The following is a 14,081-nucleotide window of genomic DNA, read 5'->3' as shown; positions in this document are numbered from 1 at the left end:
TCTTATCTTAAATGTGAAAACATCTATGTGAATACTTAGTTCTCTTATAACTTTTGAGAAAAGAACTCAACTCTTTACTCTTGAGTTAGATTGAAACTTGAGTCTTAAAACGAATTTAAAACATTTATTAAAGACTCTTGAAACTTTAAGAAACTTTGTTTTGACTTACTTTTTAACTTCTAGACTTAACTCTTAACTTCTTTGTCTTTGATCTTAACTTTCCTTGAATTGGATTATGGATTCAAGGTTCATGATATCATGTTTATGGATGATTTCATGATGTTTAGATGTACCTTAGAGTGTTAGAATCAATTAAAAATGTAGCTACATCACTTAGAAATTAGTACGTAAAGATAGGGGAAGAATGGGGAGAATTGGCGTCTCTGGCGCTCTGAGAGGCGAAAGGAGACAACTCTCAAACTTCAAAGAAGTTTTTGTGGTGTACTGGCTGGCACGACATGCCAGAGGCCAAAGTTCACAGGAACTTTTGTGGCGCTCTGGCAGGCGGACGCCCCAAGCCTCACCCAGAAAACTTTGGACTTTTCTCCTTTTTTTTCATCTATAAACCTCTCTAACTTCAATAAATCTTTCCCCAAACGTTGTACCCTCAGCACCCAATAGATTTAATTCGAAAAACTACCCAAAAACATGAATAAAATCTACCCCAAGCATCAACAAGAATTCGACATTTATTCTTCAAGAACTTCACTTTTTAACATGTAACCAACTCAAAATGGCTGAATTGAAACAATTTGGTGTATGGTGAACTAACCTAGCACAAAAAAGATCTCACATACCTTGATAGAGATCACCACCGATGAAATCCACTCGCAAACCTTGTCATTCTTGGCGAATGCTTGACTTTTTTCCCTTTCCTTCTTCTTTTCTCTCTTCTCCAAGTCCTAAGCGTGATTTTGATTTTCCAAAATTGAACTAAACTTAGTTTTTACCCCCAATAAACCCCTAAAATGAAATAGAAAATTAATTGGTGAAAAGACTAGTTTGCCCTTCCTTAAATCCGGATTGGGGCTTTTCATACTTTAACAACCCAACATCCAATAGGCATATCTCCCTCATACGATATCGAAAATGTGCAAACTTAGTGGTGTTGGAAAAATATCTACAAGGGATTTCGAACCATATCAAGAACTACCTCTAACTCATCCTGATCAAAAACTGATGGCCGTTTGAAAATGACCAAAACACACTTTCTTATCTTAAGCAATTTTTCAAATTTTTCCTTTTCTTTCCAAAATTGAATATTTTTGGTTTCTTACCTTATCCTTAGTTATTTCGAATTATGAGATGCCACACCTTTCCCCACCCATATCATCTTTTCACCTCTCTCACACCCCACTCATCGTCTTTTTTAAGATTTTTTGCTAACCTTCTTGTTTGTGACATCATGAATTGTGGCCCTTCTAATGGGTTTGAATTTATTTTTTTGTAATGAACTCTTTTCATATTGAAATTGATTTATTTTTCTGTAGCATCATCAAAACTATTTCTTCATGGAAGGAGTTCAACTTTTAAGAGATGGTGGCTAAAAAATGAGAAGAAAATGAAAAAATAAAAATAAAAATGATTAAATAAAACTTTCACGTATTGGTATTGAGTGTATTATACTCACTATGTCATGTCAGTAAAAAGTGTCAAAATAGCACAACGGGGCATGACATGAGGTGTTTAAAATGAACAAATTTAGTTAAGGTGTCTAAGAAAATTGGTGTCTACTTTAGGGGGCACTGATGGGTTAGACATTTAAAGAAAAAGGATCATATTCACCATTATATTTATACTTAAATGAAAAAATCATTAAATATATGGGAGTAGATTGTAGGGATCATCTTATTCAATTGTATTCATGTCTCTTGTGTGTCTCTTACAATGGTGAATGAATAAATTTATTTATAGGTTGATAAATCACTTCAAAAGTCACCATATTAAATATCATAATAAATAAATACATTCTTATCCAAAAAAGTTCACATAACCTAGAGAATACACATAAATGATAAGTATAAGTTTATGGATAAACTCAATGGACAATTCACTTAGTTCACTCGATTTATAACACTCCTCTAGATGTCCACAGATAATGTTTCTCGTTAAAATCTTACTAGAAAAATTCAGTGAAAAAAAACTTAGTGAAGAAAAAAGAGTACACACATCTCATAATATGATAACATGTTGCCTGATTAAAAATCACTACAACAAATTATATTACGAGGGACAAATTATTTCGTCATTTATAAATCATATTTCTTCACTAAAAATCTTGTGTCACTTAGTCGTCACTAAATGTGTGTCACAAAAGTATACAAAGACGATTTAGTGCTTCGTCTCTAAAAGTATTATATTAACTACAAAAAGAAAAATTGTTTCCAAATTCTTAAATATTTGTGACAAATTTATTTATCGTAAAAAGTATATTTTTTTAGTTAATAGTATAATTTGTCACTAAAATCCCTCAAATTTTTTTAACTCATGGCCAGGAGCTCACACATTATATTTTCTTGGGGAATGAATTCACAACCTTAAGGTTGGAAGTAAAGAGTGCTTACCATATGATCAAACCTCTCTTGTCTCACGCTTTTATTTTATTTTTTACTTCATTCATTTATTTTAAATTTAACTTTTGTAGAAATAATATATCATATGATTATTTATACTCATACACAAATGCATAAAATTTATCACGCACAATTCATTCAAATATAAATTATATTTTAATTAAACTGTATATTATTTAAAAATATATTTAAATATATCCAGTACAATTCTGTCATTTTATTTATTTATTTTTATAAATTTTAAAAATCATTCAGTACAATCATAAATTTATATAAAATTAAAATTTCAATATTATTTAAAAAAGTGAATGATCGGTTCAAATCGATCAGTAAATCAATTGTTTTGAGCAAAACACCAATACCCATAACTATAGTACGTCATCATAATATATATGAAATCCTAGTTGGTTCATTTCTTTTTTCTTTATTTCAATTTTCACTATGATGGAAAAAATTAATAAATATTCATGAAATATTTTGCACGTTTGTTAAGTCTAAGTTTGTAAGTCGATGTTATGTTTGTATAGTTGATATACACACGTATATGGAATTACTACTCTCTCCGTCCAGAATTATTTGTCATGTTACGCTTATCAAAAGTCAATTTGACTAATTTTTAAACGTAAATTGGATCACATTAATTCGTTATTTTAAACAAAAAAATTAGATATACTAAAACTATATAAAACATACTATAAATTACAATTTTTTGCATATTAATATGATGAAAAAATACATCTTAAAATGTTACTCAAATTTTTATATTTTGACTCTAAAAATAGAAACCATGACAAACAATACGGGACTTTAGGGAGTATTAAATCTTATCTTAATATAATATGAAGGAGAATCATTGTCACGACCCAAAACGGGTCGTGAATGGCACCCACACTTACCTCCTTAGGTGGGCGAACCAACACATCTAAACCCCAACATATTCCAATAGTTCAACTATAAATAATATAAATAATGCGGAAGCTCCAAAAGATACTAAGCAACCAATTTAAATAAGTTTCTAAAGTTTAATACTTATCATCCCAAAATCTGATAGTCATCACATCAAGGACATCTAATCTCCAATACTAAGTCTAAGAATATCGAATACACTAAAATAAAGAATAAATGGTATGTGTCCGAAAGTATAGGACATCATGTCGTGACTGAGAGAATCCAACACGAGCTTGAATGGATAGCTCACCCTGTAACTTGATATGCGGGAGGCTGGCTAGAGCTGAGGGAAATCAGAAGTCATAGGTACACTCGCTGCATTTCATAAAAGGAAAACAAAGAAGAAAACAAGTAGGACTCAGTACGAGGCAACATGTACTGAGTAAGTATCATCGGTCAACCCAAAATAGTAACTAATATACAAAGAATAATAGTATGAACTCAACTATAGAACTTAACATGTGATAAGCAACAAACAACATGAACAAGTGTCAATAACAATAAAGTAAGCACGTATTAAGTCAACGGTATCAAGATCACACATGAGGACTCATGCCTCCAAACCAAACCATTTTGGGAGTTGAGTTCTTTGAGATTGAATATCTTTCATTAATTCAACATATTTTTTCTTTAATATTATCGTGCGGAACGTGACACTCCGATCCAAAAATACCGTGTCGGAACGTGACACTCCGATCCAATTATACTATTAAGTTATCCTTTATTATCACTGCTTTCAATTCATTGTTATATTATTTTTATCAAGCCTTCTTTATTCAAGGCATCACTTCGATAGATAGGATTAGAGAATATAAATTCTACGGTCTTAGGATTTCAGACCAATCACAAACCACACAACCAAATCACACAATCACACAGTCAAGTACATAGAGAACTTTACAATATCATTCAAGGCATATCAATCACTATTAAGAGTTTACTATCAAATAGCATAAACCATAACCTACCTCCATCGAAGAATTGAAGTCAAGTAACTACTTCTCCAATGCCTTTCCCTTCCTTATTGCCTCCGAACCTTTCCAATCTATCAAGTATATATATGCACAATTTGTAAGTTAACGAGTCTATAAACACTCAGATTATTATATATTTAGCCTAGACCCAAAAACTCAACTAATTATAAAATCAAATTCCTAAAGTTCAAACTAAGGGTAGGTCTTAGTTCCCCTAATTAACATAACTTTAATGAAATACAAATAATTTCATACACCTAATATTTAATTATCTATTTTAATATACTAAACTCAATTTATAAGAGGATGATACGCAGTTTAATTCAAGATTAAGCACTGGTTTCGAACCCTAGTGGCAAAACGTCTAACCCAATTTTACAACTTAGCAATTCTTCTCATCTAACACCTTCTTATCCAACCATAATTAATTTCATACTTCAATATATAAAATTATAACATATAATAAGGTATAAAATATTTTAATGTCTAAAATTTTAAGTTACTGGTGCCAACCCAGTGGCAGTAAGCTTTTCCACATGCACATCCATACCTTCATCTTCCAATTTGTTTACACATTAATGATTAATGGCTACCTAACTTTTTCAATCAACAATTTGTACTTAAACCTATCTCGTAACAATTTAGCATACACCTGAACATTTATAGTTTTACAAGAACTAATATATTCTTTCCACCAATCTGCATGTTACGAATTTATAAAGAAACTTACCGCTAAACGAATCCACGCTTAATCTTTAATGTAGCTGCACAGGTAAGCCGTCTTTCTCACTGTTCCTCTTTTTTACTATTTTCTTTTCTTCTACAGATTATTTGTTACCCTAATTATTATACTCATATAATTATAATAGTGATAAAAGTGACCCACTATTAATTATAATATTAGTTCTTAACCATTAACTAAATAAATTAGTAAACCTACCCCACTAATTTCATAATTATAATTATGAATAGTCCAAAACACCCACGTAAATCTATCAGAAAGTATTTTCTAACATAAAAATTTCTAGTGCCCAAACCGACTACACGGGTTGTTACAATAGATACCAATTTATCCATCGTTCGTCCTCGAACGATCAAAGGAAGGCAAGGCAAGAAAGGATAGTTATCTCAAGGATTATTCCAAAATATTAATACCCATTGTCTCATCTCAATAGTATCAAAAACTAGAGATTTACACCTCCCTTCATAGAATGTCTCTAATATAATTGCACACATACTTGGTTTATCAAACTCCACATTCATTGAAGTCAACACTCTTAATAATAACAAAACGTATAACTACATCGATCATCTACCTTACTCTCAAACCATCATTAGTATCAAAGTATGTTTATCAAATACATGTTCAAACTATGACTATCTCTTTCTATTTAAGCATTTCCTGACAGATACGAGTCCCAAATAAGGCCTATAGCACTAATTTCAAATGTGATAGTACCTTTTCATTGAGACAAAACTATTAAATCACACCCAAAGTCAACTCTACACCACTTTCACATACCATGCTTAAGGTACCATTTTAAAACATTATATATATCATGCCAACACTTAGGAAAATTCTTTGTCACTCAAACTATTCTGTATACTATAAGCTCATAACCTCTATTAACCATCAAATGTCCATGTAACACACCTTAACATTTTATGAAGTCCCATCAATAGAGTAGTATTAACCCAACTTTATTCTTAATAACCATGTAGAATTATATCTCACCTTTTACATCATTCTTAAGTCTTCTATCCTAATTTGAGCAATCTAACCTCATTGTAAAATACTAAAATTTTCATACCTCATTATTTGTCACCTAAACCAAACCTCTTTTTTTTTTAAAAGTCGATGATAAACTCCTAGTAAGTCTGTACCGAACTAGTTCACATCTCACAATTATATCTAAACTCATAGGCAAAAATTAAAACAACCATCAACTACACCCCATGGATTTATACGAGAGGTCTTATTTTTTCACTCTTCTCAAATTCTTTTCATGGTGCAAATTCTAAATATCTCGCTCCTTCAATATATCAAACTCTTGTTTATCTTGCTTGCTTACCGATCTCATGTTTTACTAATAATCCATGACATTTTACTTCACACTCTAAATCAAAAATCTGAGGGTAAACCCTTCCTTAGATCCTTTAACAATCAAAAGTAACAACTTTATGGTCCAAAACATGCATAAATTCTTTCACGTGCTCAATAACGATGCAATCAATCATTTCTCATCTTACTAATTCATACCTTGACAAAATATACCACCAGAAATTCAGACTTATAACAAAAAAAAATAATTTGAATTATAAGTCCAATTGTGTAACACAATGCCCTTAATTATCTACATTTGCTTATACTTTGAAGATTTTTACGAATCATGTTATCTTAGCTTATCATTGATTGCCTCTCCACCAACCATACCATATGCTTCACTAAAAATCCAACCCTACTCATTTCTAAATTCAACAGTACAACATAACCTATCATCTCACTCAAGTTGAACGTCTGTACACTCCTCTCTTAAGTTCTATTCAATACCTTTTAACCAAGCTGATTAACCTGTTATGCTATTACCTTAACCAAAACAAAATAGATGAAATCATGCAATTTTGAACCCAATTCTCGATCCCTTCGAAGATACATTTTTAGTTCTTACAATAAGAGAAAATAATTCTGCTCTCACTTATTTTTCTTAAGGCTACACATCCCACAAGTTTTATCTTATTTTAGTTATGATTCCAGCTCCTTTAAATTATATTCGAGTGTGCCCTAAATCTCCTAAAATTTATCATACAACCACATTACTCACTAAATAGTAGAAATATCAACCTTAGATACTCCCAAGTTTTTATCACCATACAAAATTTATTTGACCAATAATTTGTATTCTATAATTTGCATCTCCGTCACCATCCATCACTTACTCCTATCACCATCATGTATTTGTAAGCCATTTTCATCACCACAAAGTCAAATATTTTTTTCCTCGGCATGACACCTTAAACTTAGATATAGTAATCAAAATGAAGGGACTAACAAATTTTATATTCACTTTCTTACTAAAATCTTCATTTTACTTCACCCAAAGTATACCCATTAAGATTTTCTTTCCCTATAAGTCTGTCATGCTAGTATCAATCTACCTTTTGAAGCTTAAGATAAAACCACCAGTCCTCACTCAAAACCCTCAAGATACATTGCACAGTTTAAGTTGTGTTAATATTTGTACCAAAGATCCACCACTAAAGATTTTCTTTAAAATAATGCTCAACCACTAAAATTTTCCTTCAAAATAATGCTCAATCTAAGTTCGTATAGTAATAAACTAGTTGGTTTCTCAAATGTGAATGCAACACTAAATCTTATTATCTGACCATGTCGTACAACTTGTAACTCCTTTAGTAATTAGTATTTCATACTTGACAATCGACGTACCTGTTTCCACATAACCCTAGTACTGCCACACCTTGAAAGTCCATTAGATACCTTACTAGAACACATCATACCTGTCCATAATATCGTACCCAAATAGAACACATATTTCTACCCATTGAATAATTGCAAAACATTATCGAATATGTTCTCTCTCTAGACCAAACAATTTTTTTTACTTCTTAGATCAATTCAATAACAAAATAACACACTTCCTATTAATTATAATATTAGTTCTTAAATATTAACTAAATAAATTAGTAAAACTACCCCACTAATTTCATAATTATAATTATGAATAGTCCAAAACACCCATGTAAATCTATCAGAAAGTATTTTCTAACATAAAAATTTCTAGTGCCCAAACCGCCTACACGGGTTGTTACAATCATAGACAAGCGGATGTGACACCTCCTTATGATCTCCACACGTATTTATCTTTTTTCTCATTTTTTGGCTTTTTTTTCTTATTTAAATTAATTATTTTATTACAAAAGTCATTATTTAATTTATTACAATAAGTATTATATTAATGGAAAAATATTTACAAAAAAGACTCTTCACATGCCAACTTACAAAGAACAATTATTCATAATCCATACCTCTCTACAGCCCCTTAAAGTTATCCACATAATTCATGTAAATACCTCAATTAGGACTAGTACTTATTAAACACCTCTACTCAGTCGTATTTGATTCATTTAGACACTTTTGGTGAGGTGGCGCAAAAAGTGTAATTCACATCTTGGTGAGTGGGTGAAGTTAATATTTTTATATTTTTCCTTTTTTCTTTTCAATCTTTTCTTTTTAATTTTCTCATTATTTTTTTTAAAAGTAACAATTTTTTTATCTTCTTCTCTTTTACCATCTGAAATCACTTTGCTTCACAAATCCATGGTCATTTTTTATTTTATATTTATTTTTAGAAATTTCATGTTTTCTTCTTCTTCTTCTTCTTCTTCTTCTTCTTTTAATATTCTAATAATTATCAATTTCCGTATGGAGATCACCATTCACAATCTTTTATCAAAAAAATGAAGATGCCTTATTTATCAAAAAAATGGAAATCGTCTACAACTTCTTTGCCAGAGAAAATAAAGATCATTAATAATATGTCTTCTCTCTTCCTCTTCACCTCTCCCACCACAAACCACCTTGATCTATACCCCTTCTTCCTCCCAAATCTAAGTAGAAACAGAAAAATTAAAAAAAAAACAAATTTGAAATAAAAATAAACAAAGGAAGAATAAATCTTTTAAGAAAACACCATCTATTCAAATGAAAATAAGATAGAAGACATAAAAGAAATTAAAAAGATAAATTTATACCCAATATATGTTAAATATCTATTTTTTCTAAATGGAGAATTAATAATGGTGGAAGGTGGAGTTGTTATAGAAAGAAAAAAAGGGAAAGACTTATATGAGGTGGAGTGCGGGGGTGGGTGAAGGTGGGTGTATAATTTCATTCCTTTTTTTAGTTTTTTTTTTAAAATAAAAATTTGAAGTCTTTTTTTAAAGATTTTTGTTAGTTTCATAAAATAATAATAAAAAATATATATTTGGCAAGGTATTTTAACTAATGTTGTCACTTTTGTTTAAATTTTTCAAAATATAGTTTGTTTAATATAACTACATATAATTATTTTATAAAGGTCGGAAATCGTCTCAAGAGATTTTAATTTTAGTAATTATTTTTATTGATTTAGTCTAGTATAATTTAGGTTATTCAAATTATTTAGTTTATATTCGAGCTTTATTTTATTTCATTAAATTAAGAAGTTGTTTAGTTGATTATATTAATTCGTCCTATTTAGTTAGATGATTTTAGATTCATTTCGATTAAGTTTCAAAACTTAAATTGGCTAATTTGCAATCAATTTGATCAGTTTACTAACTCAAAACCAGCAATATCTTTGCCCCATTTCTTGGATCCTTTAAGGCTCCACTTTGGGCCTCAATTGCTCAAACCCAATCTTTCCCCAATAATTTCAGCAACCCAATCCATTTCCTCCATACTTTAATTCAAATCTTCAACCTTTTTTTTAAGGGAAATTTTTCAAAATGTTAATATTTTAGCATTTAAGAGGGCTCATTAGCAACACTTTCAATATTTAGTAATAATGTCAAATTTTAGTTTGTTATGTATCTTATTTACGTTTTTATTATTTGTTTTTATTTAAAAAATATAATTATTTAATAACAAAAGGGAGAAAATCAAGGGAGAGAATATTTCAAAAAAAAAGTAAGGATCCTTAATTTTCTCTTTACATTTTCAAATAAAATTTAAATTTTATTCTTTTTTTCTCTCCAGAATTTTTACCTTTTTAAAATTATATTCATTTCACAATATATTCTATTTATATTTATTATAGTTTTTTATTAGTTTGTATTCATTCCGATAGGTATGCCGAATTTATCTATATAGTCATTTAAGAAATATATTTGTATTTTCATATATTTTTTCCCTATATAGTTAATTTTTCATTAAAAATCTTGTACGTATTCATTTCAATATGTATTTTATTTGTATTTCTATTTATTCTAGTTTTTATTTAGAATTTTGTATAATAATATATAAAATACAAAAAATTAGTATGATGAAAAAGTGAATGAAATATAAAATTAAAAAGGAATAATTGAATATTTGGTGTACTCATTCTTAAATAAAATACATAACTAGTTGACATACCTTTAGAATAAATACAAATTAGAAAAAAATGTCAAATTCAAAAACAATGCAACATAATTTTTGAATGAATACAACTGTTAATTGAAAAAAAACATACTGACTAAAATAGTATCAAAATTCAATATATACTTTCAAATTTATGAATACAAAAAATAATAAAACTATGAAATACAAAAATAAATACTAAGTGTGGTACATTGACATAACTATAAAAAAAAACATAATACAAAATGAATTAAATATATGAAATACGATTCCAAATCTATGGATATAAAATACAATAAAATAATGAAATACAAAAATACATACGTCATGTAAAACAACAACAAAATTCAATATACACTTCCAAATCTATGAATACAAAAAACATCAAAACTATGAAATATACACAATCAAACTCATATAATGTGTTATATTGACATAACTAACAAAAAAAATAGAACACAAAATACAATAAATATATGAAATATAAAAATAAATACTAACTATAACACAATAAAAATTCCATATACACTTCCAAACGCATTGTAAAATGAATTTTTTTTAATCTTAAAAATTACTAAACAAATTAAACTAACATGCATTTGTGTGGGATTTTACACATCGATGGATTCAGGCATTTTTCTCCATCATATATCCTCCTTAGAAGCGGAACCTACATTGTTGTTTAATTCTTGAGTGAAAAAACAATTAAATGATGGAAAATCGGAAGAACTTTGATTATTTTGTCTAATAACTCTAGTAACTCTCTTGAAAACGTCAATTTAAAAGAAAATTATGTAGTCTCAAACCCTAAAAAATATTTTAAGGACAACAACAAAATTAAAAAAAAACACTAAAATCAATAAGTAAATAAATAAGGAATCTGAAAAACATAATACCCAAATCATTGTTAATCTTCAAATTAAATCTTGCAACGAAATTAAATGAGATTAGTAGAAAATATTAATATATTGAATAGAAAATCTGTGGAATTGATTTGGAAGAATGTTAGAGAGAAAAATTAAAAGAAGAATAAGAAAAGAGAGAAAAATCTGAAAATTTGATTCGGAAGAAAGTAAGAAAGAGAAATTGAATAACTTAAGAAAAGAAAGAAAAAAACTAAAATGACATTAATATTTATTCAATTAGATAAATATAGGAAAATATGTAATCTATGAGAGAGAAAGAAAAACTGTAAATAATGAGAGAGAAAATATTAATAATATCATAATAATTATTTATTTTTAAAATAATGACATTTTTGACATATTTACTAATATTATTAAAGTATGGATATTATCACTAAATAAGTTTATTTTTTTGACTAGTTAGCTAAATTTTCCTTTCAATTATGGGGGAATAATTGGCGGGGTTGGACTAGGCTTTGAGTTAGTTTTGCTGATGGATTTGGATTAAAAAAAGGAAAATTTAGCTAACTAGTCAAAAAAATAAACTTATTTAGTGATAATATCCATACTTTAATAATATTAGTAAACATGTCAAAAATGTCATTATTTTAAAAATAAATAATTATTATGATATTATTAATATTTTCTCTCTCATTATTTACAGTTTTTCTTTCTCTCTCATAGATTACATATTTTCCTATATTTATGTAATTGAATAAATCTTAATGTCATTTTAATTTTTTTCTTTCTTTTCTTAAGTTTATCAATTTCTCTTTCTTACTTTCTTCCGAATCAAATTTCCAGATTTTTCTCTCTTTTCTTATTCTTCTTTTAATTTTTCTCTCTAACATTCTTCCCAATCAATTCCAAAGATTTTCTATTCAATATATTAATATTTTCTACTAATCTCATTTAATTTCGTTGCAAGATTTAATTTGAAGATTAACAATGATTTGGGTATTATGTTTTTCAGATTCCTTATTTATTTACTTACTGATTTTAGCGTTTTTTTTTTAATTTTGTTGTTGTCCTTAAAATATTTTTTAGGGTTTGAGACTACATAATTTTCTTTTAAATTGACGTTTTCAAGAGAGTTACTAGAGTTATTAGACAAAATAATCAAAGTTCTTCCGATTTTCCATCATTTAATTGTTTTTTCACTCAAGAATTAAACAACAATGTAGGTTCCGCTTCTAAGGAGGATATATGACGGAGAAAAATGCCTGAATCCATCGATGTGCAAAATCCCACACAAATGCATGTTAGTTTAATTTGTTTAGTAATTTTTAAGATTAAAAAAAATTCATTTTACAATGCGTTTGGAAGTGTATATGGAATTTTTATTGTGTTATAGTTAGTATTTATTTTTATATTTCATATATTTATTGTATTTTGTGTCCTATTTTTTTTTTGTTAGTTATGTCAATATAACACATTATATGAGTTTGATTGTGTATATTTCATAGTTTTGATGTTTTTTGTATTCATAGATTTGGAAGTGTATATTGAATTTTGTTGTTGTTTTACATGACGTATGTATTTTTGTATTTCATTATTTTATTGTATTTTATATCCATAGATTTGGAATCGTATTTCATATATTTAATTCATTTTGTATTATGTTTTTTTTTATAGTTATGTCAATGTACCACACTTAGTATTTATTTTTGTATTTCATAGTTTTATTATTTTTTGTATTCATAAATTTGAAAGTATATATTGAATTTTGATACTATTTTAGTCAGTATGTATTTTTACAATTAACAGTTGTATTCATTCAAAAATTATGTTGCATTGTTTTTGAATTTGACATTTTTTTCTAATTTGTATTTATTCTAAAGGTATGTCAACTAGTTATGTATTTTATTTAAGAATGAGTACACCAAATATTCAATTATTCCTTTTCAATTTTATATTTCATTCACTTTTTCATCATACTAATTTTTTGTATTTTATATATTATTATACAAAATTCTAAATAAAAACTAGAATAAATAGAAATACAAATAAAATACATATTGAAATGAATACGTACAAGATTTTTGATGAAAAATTAACTATATAGGGAAAAAATATATGAAAATACAAATATATTTCTTAAATGACTATATAGATAAATTCGGCATACCTATCGAAATGAATACAAACTAATAAAAAACTATAATAAATATAAATAGAATATATTGTGAAATGAATATAATTTTAAAAAGATAAAAATTCTGGAGAGAAAAAAAGAATAAAATTTAAATTTTATTTGAAAATGTAAAGAGAAAATTAAGGATCCTTACTTTTTTTTTTTGAAATATTCTCTCCCTTGATTTTCTCCCTTTTGTTATTAAATAATTATATTTTTTAAATAAAAACAAATAATAAAAACGTAAATAAGATACATAACAAACTAAAATTTGACATTATTACTAAATATTGAAAGTGTTGCTAATGAGCCCTCTTAAATGCTAAAATATTAACATTTTGAAAAATTTCCCTAACTGAAATCTATTGTCCAACAATACTCAAACACCAAATAGAGACCCAACTGCCCCGACCAATCCAACTCCAA

Source organism: Solanum lycopersicum, chromosome 10, assembly GCF_036512215.1.
Source record: "Solanum lycopersicum chromosome 10, SLM_r2.1".
NCBI classification, from domain to species: Eukaryota; Viridiplantae; Streptophyta; class Magnoliopsida; order Solanales; family Solanaceae; genus Solanum; species Solanum lycopersicum.
Note: the sequence above shows the minus strand (reverse complement) of the source record.